The 15,433-nt window shown below is 40.8% G+C and overlaps 1 non-coding gene across 1 annotated transcript; it reads right to left on the reverse strand.

Moving 5' to 3' along the window:
* Positions 1 to 15,005: 15,005 nt before the first annotated feature.
* On the reverse strand, positions 15,006 to 15,112 carry LOC148118622 (U6 spliceosomal RNA). The gene has a single exon (XR_015736105.1). It is a non-coding gene; the product is annotated as a U6 spliceosomal RNA (small nuclear RNA).
* Between the last annotated feature and the right edge of the window lie 321 nt (positions 15,113 to 15,433).

The following is a 15,433-nucleotide window of genomic DNA, read 5'->3' on the forward strand; positions in this document are numbered from 1 at the left end:
TCTCTTTAGGCTACAGGACTGTGAGGCTGTTCTGAATCTCCGATCTGATCTGGAGTATGGAGTGAGTCCCCACTTTATGTCTCAGATTCAATCATTTCACTCAAGTAACAGAACTCCAGACAGAATGCTACAAGAAGGGACACGGGAGATGGTTTTAGTTGATGAAGGACTTGCTGTTCATATAAGAGGACCTGGGTTCAGATGCCAGCACCCACACAAAATCCATGTGAGATGGCACATGTCTGTCACCCCAGTCCTAGAGATAGACAGATATTTGAGTTATTGTTGATGCCTCAGGTTCCGTGAAAAACTTCATTTCAAAAAATAAGTTGGAGAGAGATAGACCAAGAAACACCAGACTTTGAGACCCTAGGTTCTTTATGAGCACAAATGAATGTATGCACATAATTGTACACATACACACATAGCATTACAAGGAAAAGCCAGAGTATGGAAAAACCCACACCTCGTTTCTATCTTAGACACTTTTAAAAGAGTAATAATGGTTTGTTGGGTAGAACCATTCTGGGGAGATTTCCAGAATGATTGTGAATAGGGTCCTATTGCCCAAATCCATATATCTGGGATCCCATCAATCACTCCCTGATCCTATTTCAGACTTGACTGATGCCCAGGTAGTGCCATGGGGCTATTGCTTTCTCTGTTTGTGCTGACATTTCAGTTTTTCTTCCAAATAGAGCATTTGCAGGACAAGAGAAGAGAGATAGCAGATGTGAACAGCAAATCTTAGTAAACAAGTAACTCCCGGAAGGTGGCAGACTTCAGTGTGGTTTCTTCTAGTGATGGTGGGGGGCTGCTGCCATGCGTGTGTTGCTCTTCTTCAGAGATGTCACTGATGTGATCTGTATACTCTATAAAGACAATGAAGTAGGATGTGGTTCAGGTAGGAAAGTAGTTGCCTTGCAAGTTCTTGGAACTGAGTTTAACCAACAGAACCCCCCTTCCACATACACACACACACACACACACACACACACACACACACACACACACCACACAAACTGCATATAGTGAGTCCAGCACTGGGGAGGTGGAGACAGGCAGCTCTCTGGAGCTCATCAGCCAGTCACTGTAGCCTCTTTGTCAGGTTCCAGGGCAATGAGAATTCCTGTCACAAGAAACATGGTAGATGGCCCTGGAGGAGCCAACCCACAGTGCAAGTGATAGAGAAATTGGATGAGAAAGTGTCTTGAGTTCTCATTGTACGTGTTCTATAGAGGAAAGCAATGTTCATCCCTGTCATCACTATTGTGGTGCTGCTGCAGAAGCCCAGGGGCTCCTGCATGCTCTACCACTGAGCTACAACCCCAGATATAAGGAGAGTTTTTCTAGGAGAGGAGCCAAGATAAGTTTTTTTTTTTCTTTTTGGCCTGAGCAGCTAGGTAAACAGCGGTAATACACTCTAAAGGGAAGCAGAAGACTCTTTTCCTTCTAGGCTCCTGATTCGACTCAACTCAGTATGACCATGCTTTATGAGATTAGGTTAAATGTTCCTTTCTGTTTCATCACTTGGCCCTTCACTGAGACAAATCAGATTAACACACAAACCGGACATTTTTCATCAAGTCTTGCTTATTTTTATAGAAGATCTCAGTTTGCTTCATTTAAAAGCTGAGTTTTCAAAAATGCTATTATTTCTTATGATGGTTCTATTCTGTAGTTGAAAAAAATACAAACAAAATGATTTCCCACTCCCATCTCCTAAATTCTGTGCACAGTTGATCTTGTTCTGACCCTGAGCTGGTGTTTGCAGCTGTGTCTCCAAACTAACATTATTCCTAGAGTTATAGGCTGGGTAACTTGCCAGAAAGAAAAAAAGAAAGAGAAGTTGAGCGGAGAAAACCAGCCCTGTAAGATTATCGATTCCAGATGGTCTTGGTACCATTTGGGGACTTTATTGACTTAAGTCACACAAATCCTCCTCTGTAAACTGTCCTGAGTCAGGCTTGGCAAAGATTGCATTTTGTCTGTCCCCAAACACCTTTATAAACCCTGACTGGAGTTCACACCTAATAGCAGAGGAAGCAGAAATGTCATGGTGACATTAAATCTTACAGCATTTTAAATAGACACAGTTAACTGATTTAATCCTTGCCCACCGAGAGTTGAAGTATGTCTACATAACCAGCATTCTGTGTTTTAATTTTTCATAAATCAGTAAACGAGTCTGCAAATCAACTTGTACTGAAATCATAACTTGTAGTGTGTCTTCCTTCATACTTATTTTTTTCTTCTTTTCTCAAGAAATGGAAGCAGTTAACCAAAGTTTAGGAGAGACTTCAACTAAATGCAACTGCACATCTTAAGCAACTGAGCACATATATTTTGTTTAAATCAAATAGATCGGTTGCAACAAACCCACAGAACTCACTGAGCTTAAGTAGGAGCAATCATGTCCAATTATGAAATAGAACTTATTTTCAAACCTTTCTATAAAATAACGTCATTATTATAAGTCAGTGAGACAATGAATTTATTACTTGTTTGAATAATTAATGCAGAAATATAGTATGATTAATTGGATCATCACTGCCCAGGAGTGAACTCATGGGAAGACACCTAAGGCATTCATTATGGTGAGGCAGGAGAGAGACTAAGACTGTATCTTTAAATTGTTTGCAGTTAGGTAAAGTCATTGTGGCTTTCTGATACCTGTACACCACTAACTTTGTTTCAGTGTATGTCCAACCCCTGCCACCTCCCTTCCCTGTCCTCTCTGTTTGTCCCTTTCTTCCCCAAGTTTATCCTTCTGTTTTCATATCACATGAATTCCATTACCTTCTTCCCCTTCTCCAAATTCCCTTAGGATTACTTCCTTCTCTCTCACAGTTCCCTTCCTACATTACTATCTTACTTTTGGGGTGTGTGTGGATGTGTTTGTGGTGTATGTATGCTCACATGTGTGTGAGTGCTCATGTGTGCATGTACATGTGGAAGCCTAATGTGTATGCTGACATTAATATCATCATTGACACTTTCCACTTAATTATTGAAGCATGACCTCTTGCCTGGCACAGAGATGGATAGTCAGTTTATCTCAGAGATTCCCTTGTCTTTGCTTCCCAAATGCTGGTATTACAGATAGTCACCACTCTTTCCTGACTTCTACAAAGGAGGCAGGGATACAAACTTTGGACCTCACACTTACAGAGTATGCCCTTTATCCACTGAGCCATCTAACTGGATATGCCTTCATAACACACATACACATGTGTGCGCACGAGAGAGAGACAGAAAGAGAATGTGAGAAGAAGAGGGAGAGGGAAAGAGAGAGAGAAAGAGTGAGAGAGGGAGAGGGAGAGACCTACACAAAGACTGACCAACAGGCACGCAGGTATGCACACACACACACACACACACACACAAACACACACACACACGAACACACACACATGTGCACATTTAAATTCAGATTCTTCATAGGAGAGAGAAATAGGTTTTGAAAAAGTCATAAAATGAATGAGTTTCAGATTCAGCTCTGACACAGTAGTGTGACATTTGCCTAGCTAGCACCTGCAAATACAAACGCAAATCTGTAGGTCTAAGTGAAAAGATCATACAGAGCAGTTAGAAGACAACATGAGCCAAAACATGTGCTAGGGGAAAATGTTCTTCTGCTGTTGAATGCAGATATAGTGACTTCTCAAGTAAACATACTAGCACAGTGGTAAAAAAATATAGATACTGAAGAGGTTTTATAAGTTATGCTTAAACAGACTAGTGTCTACCTTCTTCCCATTTGATCTTTCTGTCTTCAGCTTTCTTTCCTGACATGTACTTTATATACAACTAGAAATAAAAATAGAAAATGTCATTGCTATGAGAATATTTTCAACATTCTTTAATTTTCAAAACAATTAACTGACAATAAAATTACAGCCATACTTTTAGTTTTAAATACTATCTTTAAATTAGTTTATATATTTGAATTGCACATTTAAGTCCAAACACTTAGTTTACATGTTTAAAACCTACTTACAGAAACTATTCATAACTAAACAGGACCAGCAAGATTTAGGAATCTGAAAAATTTTACAAATATGTAATGTAAATACATTAACCCTGCAATGACTTCAGATGGCCTCAAGGGCACAAGTGTATTGAGATGTCATGTCTGATCTGTAAGAGCCCCAGTTCTCCATACAATCAGCTGTAAGTGCAATTTTCTGTAGTCAGAAGCAACACTGATCTAGCCTTCCAACCCAATTATTCTCTAAAGACGTCATCTTTCCAAGTTAGTCTGTGAAATGAGCGACAGTGATCTCTGCTTCCACCTTATATTCAGCACCTGGGAAAGCCTGGGCCTTCTACCTGGCAGCCAGGGGAGGGGTGCAGTCCGAACTCCCTCCCTAACCCCTATTTCTTCACCCTTTCTTTTTCCTTTGTTTTTCTTCATTTCCTTCTTTCCTTTATTTCTCCTAAGCAATATTCAGTCTTTCTGTTTATTTTTATGATCTCAGGATATTTAGATGCATTTTTTTAGTCCTCACACTCCTTTACACAATGGTTATCTTCTGTCTAGATATTAATATACGTGTTTTTAAAAGCATGGATTTCTTTAAAAGCCCAGGTTCAGCAGCAACAGTTCATATGCACGGATCTTTGTTAATAAAACATATCAGTCCTCATTTATAAATCCTTCATTCAGGGATTATATTGAATTTTGGAGGAATCTACAGCATTTACTAATATCCACAAAGGACGCCAGTTTGTTCTAAAACTATCTATAGAAGATTTACATTATCGTCTTAACGTGTCAGTGACTCTCAGTGTTTTTATAAGGTATGCTCTACACATCTTATTGTCAAGAAACTGTCCAAAATTCTATAAACAAATCATATTTTACAAACTAAAATTATGTTATTTTACAGCAAATTTGAATTCAAGAATGAAGTTTTAGGAAGAATTATATGATTTAACTCAAAGTACCAAATACAAATATCATGCTGAAAACAGTTAATGTCGTAGAAGATCTCTCATTTTATTTTTCATTGAAAATGAAGTCCTTCACCCAGGTCCCCATCAGCATGTATGGTCCATTTACTCAGTCATGTTTCTTTTTTACATTTTGAGAAAAGCAAAACCAAATGCATGGTAATTTTAAGGTCAGTGAAATAGTAACATAAATTAACTGTGATAGACAATTTAATTTTTATCTGAACAAAATGTTCTCTCTTTTTGATTAAATGTCACAATATACTTGTGTAGGGTTCACATCAAAAACAATAAATTATTTCTCTTGTTAAAATATTTGGCTAGAGTTTCTGGGTTGAAGTTTTTAAAATGTTTTTTATAAAACATCATAGAAAAGTCATACACACTCCTTTAGTCATTTATCTCAAATATTTAATTTTGATGAGCTTTAAGGAGGGCAATCCAATCTATTTGATTTATTTTCCAATGACTTTAGTCTATTTCCAGAATGGTTAGGTCACCTTCTCAAGCCCTCATCACTCAGAGTTAATGGGAAGAAGCCTCCTCAGATGGCGAATTGGCCAGCTTCACAGGGTCTGGTGCAGGCCTTTGAAGGTGCCTAGAGCCAGCATCACTGTCCCTGCTGCCTGCTGCTCCCAAGCGTCTTTCTGGGAAGCAGCAATCAGAAAGAGCTGTGATGCTGATTCTGATACTGAGCCGTTCAAAAGAACGTGGTTGTGTGTCTGCTCAGAGTCCGGGCTCTACGCAGCAGGGGAGTCAGCAGTGAGCCTCAAGGAGGAATCTGCAGTGCTTTGCAATAAGGGATGTAATTGTTAAATGGGCAATGAGAACACAAATTCCAGAATTTCTTGAGAGTAATCAAATGGAAATTTCATAGTGACAAATTCAATCTCCTTAGTGTGGCGCGGTTCTCATGACCTTCCCTGCGATTCCTCCCCTTGCTCCATCTCACTGCAGCTTCCACTCAACTCCACTTTCCTGGGGACATGCCTGCTCTCCCTCACTCCAGGCCTCTGTCATACTTTCCTTCTTCATAATCCTTCCTATCTGGCTCCAGGAACGTCCTGAGTTGGGGGTCCAGGCCTCTGCGGTGTGTTCTGAATGTCCTGTGGTCCTTTCTCAGCATGTTAGGATAGCTGTGCTTAAGTGCATACTAGGAGCTTAGAAACCTTATTGCTGCATCATGAACATGATAGAAACCAAGACATCAAACAGATGCTTGGAAATCATGAGTTAACTTGTGGTGTTGACAGACACTTGCAATGAATAGACACGAATATATGCAGTGTGATCAGGGACCAGGTGTCTGATATTTTAATAATCCTACTAAATAAATTCTATGTCAAAAGATACTCATTAACAAAGTAAAATGTGTTTTATATTTTGGCATTGTTCTTCATAAAAATCAAACATTCAATATCAATGCCAGGCTAACAGATTCTTAATACTTATGTATTGAGACACTTCACTCATGAGATTACCATGGTCACCATACGGCATGGTGCTTAAGAGCTCAGTGCGGAGGATTTCAGGTAAGGTAATGAATTGGAGGCTGCCACTATGTGAACCAGTTATGCAGAGGGTCAATATAATTAAAAATAGACTTTATCTCAGACGAAGAAAAAGGAAAAGCTTCAGAAATCCACATGTTGCAGAATATCATAAAAGAACAGGAAGACAGTTATCATCTTAAGAAGCTGAACACATCCTTAGATGGGCACAAGGGAAGCCTCCTAGAAGTAAGTCAGGCAGAGACAGTCCCCAGAGCCTCAAACCCACTTGCAGGTTTTGGTTAGACAGCTATTCCTCCAATTGGTGGGTCAGTCATGCATGGAAATACCATGTTGCCACATTGAAAGAAAGGACAGAGGTTGGACATTATAGATTGAAGGATGTAGGTGGCAGGAGGCTGGCTCAGGCTGGAACATGTTTAAGGAGAGCTGGCCCTACCTGTGGACCTGGGAGTAGACCTTATCAACTGAGAATTGCTGTTGGAGTCTGACAGATTTGTAGCTAACATATGTATTGAATTTTGTAGTCGTCTGTTTGTCATAGGCTGTAGGCCCTGAAAACTCAGCTGTTTAGGAGCGCATATACTAACCACAGCAGAATCTCTCCAGCAAAGTGATTAATCCTCAGGTGACCTGGAGAGAATAAATTCAGGTCCTCCACCCATATTTATTTGTCTTAGTGCTAAGGTTGCTCCCTACTCTCCCAACACATCTGGGAGACACAGCTTGGGTAAAAGAGGCATCACAGGAAAGAAACAGAACAGGCCCACAGCAGAGTGCACAGTTTTATGATGCTGGCAGAGTCCTCTGACGTGTGAAGAAGGAAAACCGCACCCCTGCCCCAAGGTTATATAAGCAACAGGCCTGCAGAGAGAGGACTTCCCACTTGCAGGGTTGTCTGAAAGTTAGCTCCAGAGCTGCAGCAGTCTTGAGTTGTTACTTCTATTGTTGTATGGTTGCCTTTGGGTCATCTTATCCTTGAAGTAAGTGTGTAACATGAGGGGGCCTGCTTGTTGGGGGTTTTCTGTCCCGTCCGACCCCCCAGCTATTTAGTCTCAGAGAAAAATCACACTGAAATCTCTCTAAGTTATAAAGCTGATTGGCCCATTAGGTCAGGCTACTTATTAGCTCTTGTAGCTTATATTAACCCATTTTTTCTGATCTATGTTAGCCATGTGGTTCAGAACCTTTTTCAGTGGGGCAGCTTACATCCTGCTGCTTCGGTGATCTGGGCAGGAGTGGGAGGAATCAGCTTCCTCCTCCCCAGAATTCTCCTGCTCTCCTTGCATCATTTTCACTTCCTGTCTGGTTTTCCCGCCTACACCTCCTGCCTGGCCAATCAGCGTTTATTTAAAACATGATTGACAGAATACAGACAATTCTCGCATACCATAAGTGCATTGCACTCAATGATTTACTAGGCTGGACTTGGGTAGAACTTTTTCTCTGGCCTACTATTGGAGCCTGTCAGGGGTGAAGAGATGTCTGTTTGTATCTTCCCAGTCAAGCACCTAGATGTTCCTAAAGTCCACGATAGTTGACTATGCACTGTAGTCACGCACTAAAGTCCATGATCGCTTGTAATCACTCGCTGTTCCAAGAACACTAGAACTTGTTACTCCAGCCATCTTCAGTGTGGCACTTCCACCCCAACCTCTACCCTTGTTCTTCCTCTACTTTTATTCATATTCCTTTGAAACGCTTCCCCCCTCCCATAGGCTCCATCAACATCACAACAGCTGTTTGGCGCTCTCATTTTAACCCTTCAAATGTCTCAGTTGGAGACTGGCCTCTCAGGTTTGTGTCCTTGGCAAGCTCACAGAAGATGTTCTCACTGAATCTGAAAAGCTGAGAAGCCTATGTGGGGTGTTAAGGGCTGTCTCAGAAGTTTTGTATATTAATGGTCAAGACAGACTCTCACAAATATTCTAATTTCTAAAAGGAGTAAGTGATTGATCTAGGGATGTCAGCTAAATCAAATTAACATATATCAGGCTGGAGAGATGGATCAGTTGAAGAAATGCTGGCTGCACAGGCATGACGTTCTGAGCTTGGTGCCCAGAACCCACGTATCACTGGGCATGGTGGCCTGTGCTTGTAATCTCAACACTAGAGGAATGGGCAGAGGTAGATGAATCCCTGACTAGCCTAATCGGCAACTCTCGGGCCAATGAGAAAAACTTCCACCAAAGCAAAAGTGGATAACACCTGAAGAATAATACTCGAGGTTGATCTTTGGTTTTCACATACATGTGCACACACAAACACATCCCACAAACCCACACACATGAATACATTTATGCAAATGTTTTGGGGGAGCCAAGAGATTCTAAAATATAGGGGACTGTTTAGACCATGAGCATGGGAAAATGTTCCAAATCTTATTCTTATGTACTTGCTACTAAACCAAAGTTTCATGAGCAACAGGAGACTAAAAGAACTTAAATGGGTTAAGTGGTTATTTACAATAATGTAACATAATTAACAATTGTTATCTAGTAACTGCAGATACAATGAATTAATTAATGCAAAGAAACAGTCATTAGGGTCAGGAAGCCACAGTGATGTCTGGTGCTGAATTGCTTCAGTGTGGCTCCTAGGCTTCAAGTCTCTTATGTTTGGGCATTTAGAATAAATATGAAATGTATTGTGGGAATATCCTGACTTTCCAGAAATCAAAATGGGAATGTATGAATTGTCAAGAAATGTCATGTAGAATGTGTGTTCCGCTTGTTAAGACATTATCTGAATCACTTAGGATAACTGGTACAATTTGAGGTGTTATACAAAGATCAGGGTGCTGCAGACTTGAAGTAGTTGGAGCCGACAACATGAATGACCATTCTGTTATTGTGAAAGAGATGGGGAAGCCTTTCCACACAAATAATAGAATGCTAGAAAGAAAACACTTTGGGAATTTTGTGCAAAATTTCAGAGTTGTCCCCAACAGAAGTTCCTTTGTGTCCACTACTTTCGAACTCTATTGCCTCAGCTCCTTGGAGCAAAGCTTTCTCTTATTTACACAATGGCCTGTCATTCTGCAGAGGTCCTTTGTACTCATTCTGGGGTCTTCTCAGTCAAGGATTACACAACCAGCTGCATGCAAAATGAGAATTGCCAGTGTTAGGAGTTTAGGGTTAGGAATACATATTGGGAATCCCCCTCATGCTAGAATCTAGAAGCCATTCTGATAGTAACACACAAGCCAGGCATTTCCTTTCCAGCCTGCTTCTCCTTGGAGGGTGACTTGAGGAAGAGAGGCACCTCGACCTTTCAGTTTGAATTTGGATTTCAGTTTTTTTTTTAAGTATGTTTTTCCATTTTCTTTCATCTTCTAGATAGTAAAAAGCTGACTCTTCTTAGAGATGTGAGGTGTTTGTGAGTCATGCTGAGTTCATAGCATTTACAAATTCCAGAATTGGAAAGCATTTCTCTACTGGTTTTCTGAGTCCTTCCCTGTGTGAGAGTCTGTGGAATGAAAGGACAGGCAGTGAGCATTCTTGTTTCTGTTGAACTTTCTCTCTGCAAAGATAGAAGTTATGTAATAGTTTCAGCCAAGAGCGTGAGGGCCTGGGACAGGGAAGCAGGGTGGTGATGTGAGGATGCACAGCACAGTGCCTCCAACTGGGAAGGTGAGTGCAGCAGGGACGGACACTCGGTCAAAGATAACAAGGAAGCGTTTTGTGAATTTTAAAGAAATTCACCAAACAGGACCTGGAGAAAAGGAAAAGGGCAAATGTGTTACAAGTACAAAGATTTTTATTAAATTAAAATTAGTACCTTCAAAAAAGAAAAGTGCTATACATTACCACACTGACCTAACACCCATTTGCTGAAACTGGGTAGTTTGAACAGAGAAAAGGGTTGTAGAAACATATGAAATGTCATAATTTGAGTGTGCGCAGGGAGGAGGGATATGCACATGTGTGCGTGTCTGGGAATGTACACATACACACTTGTGCTCAGGTCATGGGATAATCTTGGCTAATGTTCTTCAGGTGTTGCTCACCCTGTCTTTGAGAAAGGCTCTCTGACTTCTCTGAAGCTCACCCCTTAGGCTAGCTTTACTAGATGCAAGACTTCCCTGTCTCTGCCACCCCAGCATTAGATAATATATGTGCATCACCCTGTCCCTTTCCTGTTGTCATTGTTTGTTTGTTTGTACTTGGGTTCTGGGAATCAAACTCAGATCCTCACACTTGCAAAATACGCATGTTACAGACAAAGTCATTACCTAAATCCCCACCTTCCCAATTTTAAACATGCTTTATACTCTAGAACTTATTTTGACTGCTGGACCTTGATTATATTGCTGTTGCTAAGCCATCTTAAATTTCTAATACTAGTTTGCTGGACTGTCATCTATGTAGGAAAAATTCAGAAATACTGTTGGTCAAAATGATGTGTTTTAGAAGAGGTTTTCTTGTCTTTGTGTACATGTTGCTTGCCACAGGCAGGATGAATGAAGAAATGAGTGAATGAGTGAGTGAATGAATGAGTGAACCAAAGCCTGTGCAGGTGTTTGAGAATACGTCATTAAGACTGAATGTATATATTGCCACTGGGCTTTTTCTTTGTTTAATGTTTTAATTCCCCTTTTCTCCCACCAAACCCTCTCATATATACTTCCCGGAACTTGTTATAAAATTCAAGACTTCTTTTTCCATTAATTGCTGTCACACATACACACACACACACACACACACACACACACACACACACCTAAACATGTAAGTACAACTTGCTCAATCTGTATAATGTCACATATATTTATGTTTTCATAGCTGGCCATTTGGTATCAGATAGACAGTTGATGTGCTCTTCCATGAAAAAAATTATTTCTTCTTCTCTCAGCATTCCTTAGTTTCCTATAGTTCTTTGTATAGGATTGGAGTCTCATGAGCTTTCCCACTTCCATGTTAGTGTGTCCATTGCTGTTGTCCTTGTTCAACTCATGCTTAGGAAGTTATGTTAGCTTACCCAAGGAGGACACTCTACTTTCCAGATTACTTTTTTTTTTTTGTAATTTTATTAAATTATAAAAAGTTTCCATTTACGCCCCTCCTCCCAACGCCCTCCCACTCCCCCCCTCCCTCTCCTCCTCCCTCTTTGTCCCCTAGGGAAGTCAGGGTCTCCTGCCCTGTGGGAAGTCCAAGTTCCTCCCCCCTCACTCCAGGTCCAGGAAGGTGAGCATCCAAACAGACTGGATCCCAAAAATCCAGTATATGCAGAGGAAACCAGTCCCAGTGTCATTGTCAATGGCTTCTCAGAAAGACTGCAGGCCAGCCACATTCAGAAAATCCGGCCACATTCAGAGAATCTGGTTGGATCACATGCTCGTTCAGTCACGGTCCATCTGGCCTTGGTAAACTCTCATTAGATCCGACCCCTTGTATCAGTGGGTGATAGTATCCCTCGCAGTCCTTCGTCATTTTCTTCCTCCTTTTGCTCCTCGTTTGGATCTTGGGGGGCTCAGTTCGGTGCTCCAACGCGGGCCTCCATCTGTATCGTCATCCAACGCCAGATGAGGGATCTATGGTGATAAGCAAAATATTCATCAGTATGGTCACGGGCCAAGGCCGGTTCAGGCACCCCCTCCTCTGTCCAGAGAACAATCTGGGGATCTCTCCTTGGACCTGGGATCCCATATATAATCAAGTTTCCTGTAAACTCTAATATGACTCCCTTAGTTGAAATATATTCTTCCCTGATCCCACATTCATCCTTCCTCCCTTCCCCCCATCCCGGTCAACGGAGCTTTCTCCATTCCTCCCCTACTCCCTTCTCTCTAACCCTCTCCCCTTCCATCAACCCTCCCACCACCCCCCCCATGCACCCAAGGTTACCTGGGACTCTTGACTATTTCCTACCTCCTGGCGGATAGGTAAATAATCTTCATCAGGTTCATCTTCTTATTTAGCTTCTCTAGGATCACGAATAATAGGCTCAAAGACCTTTAATTATGGTTAGAATCCACTTATGAGTGAATACATACCGTGTTCCTCTTTTTGGCTCTGGCTTACCTCACTCAGTAAAGCGTTTTCTATGTCCATCCATTTGCATGCAAAATTCAAGATGTCATTATTTTTTACCGCTGAGTAAAACTCTAATGTGTATATGTCCCACACCTTTTTTAACCATTCTTCTATTGAGGGGCACCTAGGCTGTTTCCAGGTTCTGGCTATTACAAATAGTGCTGCTATGAACATAGTTGAACAAACGCTTTTGTAGTATGTTTGGGCATCTCTAGGGTATATTCCCAAGAGAGGAATTGCTGGGTCCTGAGGGAGGTTGACTCCCAGTTTCCTGAGAAACCTCCACACTGATTTCCAAAGTAGCTGCACAAGTTTGCATTCCCACCAACAATGGATGAGTGTTCCCCTCATTCCACATCCCCTCCAGCATAGGTTATCATTGGTGTTTTTAACTTTAGCTATTCTGACATGTGTAAGATGGTATCTCAAAGTGGTTTTGATTTGCATTTCCCTGATCGCTAAGGAGGTTGAGCATGACCTTAAGTGTCTTCTGGCCATTCGAAGTTCATCTGTTGTGAATTCTCTGTTCAGATCAGTACCCCATTTTTTAATTGGGTTAATTAGAGTTTTAGTGTCTAGTTTCTTGAGTTCTTTGTATATTCTGGAGATCTGACCTTTGTCTGATGAGGGGTTGGTGAAGATCTTCTCCCAGTCAGAAGGCAGCCTTTTTGTCTTACTGACAGTGTCCTTTGCTTTACAGAAGCTTCTCAGTTTCAGCAGGTCCCATTTATTCATTGTTTCTCTTATTGTCTGTGCTGCTGGGGTCCTACTTAGGAAGTGGCCTCCTGTGCCTATATCTTGTAGACTACTTCCCACTTTCTCTTCTATCAGGTTCAAAGTGGACAGATTGATGTTGATGTCTTTAATCCATTTGGACTTGAGTTTTGTGCAAGGGGATAGATATGGATCTATTTTCATTCTTCTACAGGTTGACATCCAGTTATGCCAGCACCATTTGTTAAAGACGCTTTCCTTCTTCCATTGTATACCTTTAGCTCCCTTGTCAAAAATTAGGTGTTCGTAGGTTTGAGGGTTAGTATCTGGGTCTTCTATTCGATTCCATAGGTCGACTTCTCTGTTCTTATGCCAATACCAAGCTGTTTTCAATACTGTAGCTCTGTAATAGAGTTTGAAGTCAGGGATAGTAATGCCTCCAGAAGTTCCTTTATTGTATAAGATTGTTTTGGCTATCCTGGGTTTTTTGTTTTTCCATATAAACTTAATTATTGTTCTCTCAAGGTCTGTGAAGAAGTTTGATGGGATTTTGATGGGGATTGCATTGAATCTGTAGATTGCTTTTGGTAGAATTGCCATTTTTACTATGTTGATTCTCCCAATCCAAGAGCAGGGGAGGTCTTTCCATTTTCTGGTATCCTCCTCAATTTCTCTTTCCAAAGGCTTAAAGTTCTTGTCAAATAGGTCTTTCACATCCTTGGTTAGAGTAACCCCAAGATATTTTATGGTGTTTGTGGCTATCGTGAAAGGTGATGTTTCTCTGATTTCCCTCTCCATTTCTTTATCCTTTGTGTATAGGAGTGCCACTGATTTTTTGGAGTTGATCTTGTATCCTGCCACGTTACTAAAGGTGTTTATCAGCTGTAGGAGTTCTTTGGTAGAGTTTTTGGGGTCGCTTATGTACACTATCATATCGTCTGCAAATAACGAAAGTTTCACTTCATCCTTTCCAATTCGAATCCCCTTGATCCCCTTATGTTGTCTTATTGCTATTGCTAGAACTTCAAGCACTATATTGAAGAGGTATGGAGAGAGTGGACAGCCTTGTCGTGTTCCTGATTTTAGTGGAAAGGCTTTGAGTTTCTCTCCATTCAATTTGATGTTAGCTGTCGGCTTGCTGTATATTGCTTTTATTATATTTAGGTATGATCCTTGTATCCCCAGTCTCTCCAACACCTTTATCATAAAAGGGTGTTGAATTTTGTCAAACGCTTTTTCAGCATCCAATGAAATGATCATATGATTTTTTTCTTTCCGTTTATTTATATGATGGATTACATTGATAGATTTGCGTATGTTGAACCATCCCTGCATCTCTGGGATGAAGCCTACTTGATCATAATGGATGATTTTTCTAATGTGTTCTTGGATTCGGTTTGCCAGTATTTTATTGAGAATTTTCGCATCGATGTTCATGAGTGAGATTGGCCTGTAATTCTCTTTCTTGGTTGTGTCTTTGTGTGGTTTTGGTATTAGGGTGACTGTAGCTTCATAAAAGGAGTTTGGCAGTGACTTTTCTTTTTCTATATTGTGGAATACATTAAGGAGTATAGGTATTAGCTCTTCCTGGAAGTTCTGGTAGAATTCTGCATTGAAACCATCTGGTCCTGGGCTTTTTTTGGTAGGGAGATTTTTGATAACAGCTTCTAGTTCTTCACGACTAACAGGTCTATTTAGATTGTTCACCTGGTCTTGGTTCAACTTTGGTATATGGTACTTATCTAAAAAAATGTCCATTTCTTTTACATTTTCCAACTTTGTGGCATATAAAAATATGGAACGCTTCACGAATTTGCGTGTCATCCTTGCGCAGGGGCCATGCTAATCTTCTCTGTATCGTTCCAATTTTAGTATATGTGCTGCCGAAGCGAGCACTCCAGATTACTTTTTCAGCTCCATTCATTGCTGCTTTATTCACAATAGCTAGAAAATGGAAACAACCTAAATGTTCTTCAACTGATGAATGGGTAGTAAAAACGTGGCACATGCACACTATGGAATTCTATTCAATTGTAAAGAAAAATGAAACTTCACAGATAAATGGAAGGAACAAAGATCATATTGAGCGAGATAACTCAGATCCAGAAAGACAAACGTCATGTCACATGCTATCTCTCACCTGAAGCTCCTACCTCTAGAGTAAAGGCAGAAACCAGAAAAGTAAACAGGGACCATTGCTGGGGGAATAGAACAATA

This window comes from Myodes glareolus, chromosome 22 (assembly GCF_982192425.1).
Source record: "Myodes glareolus chromosome 22, mMyoGla1.1, whole genome shotgun sequence".
In the NCBI taxonomy this organism is placed as follows: Eukaryota; Metazoa; Chordata; class Mammalia; order Rodentia; family Cricetidae; genus Myodes; species Myodes glareolus.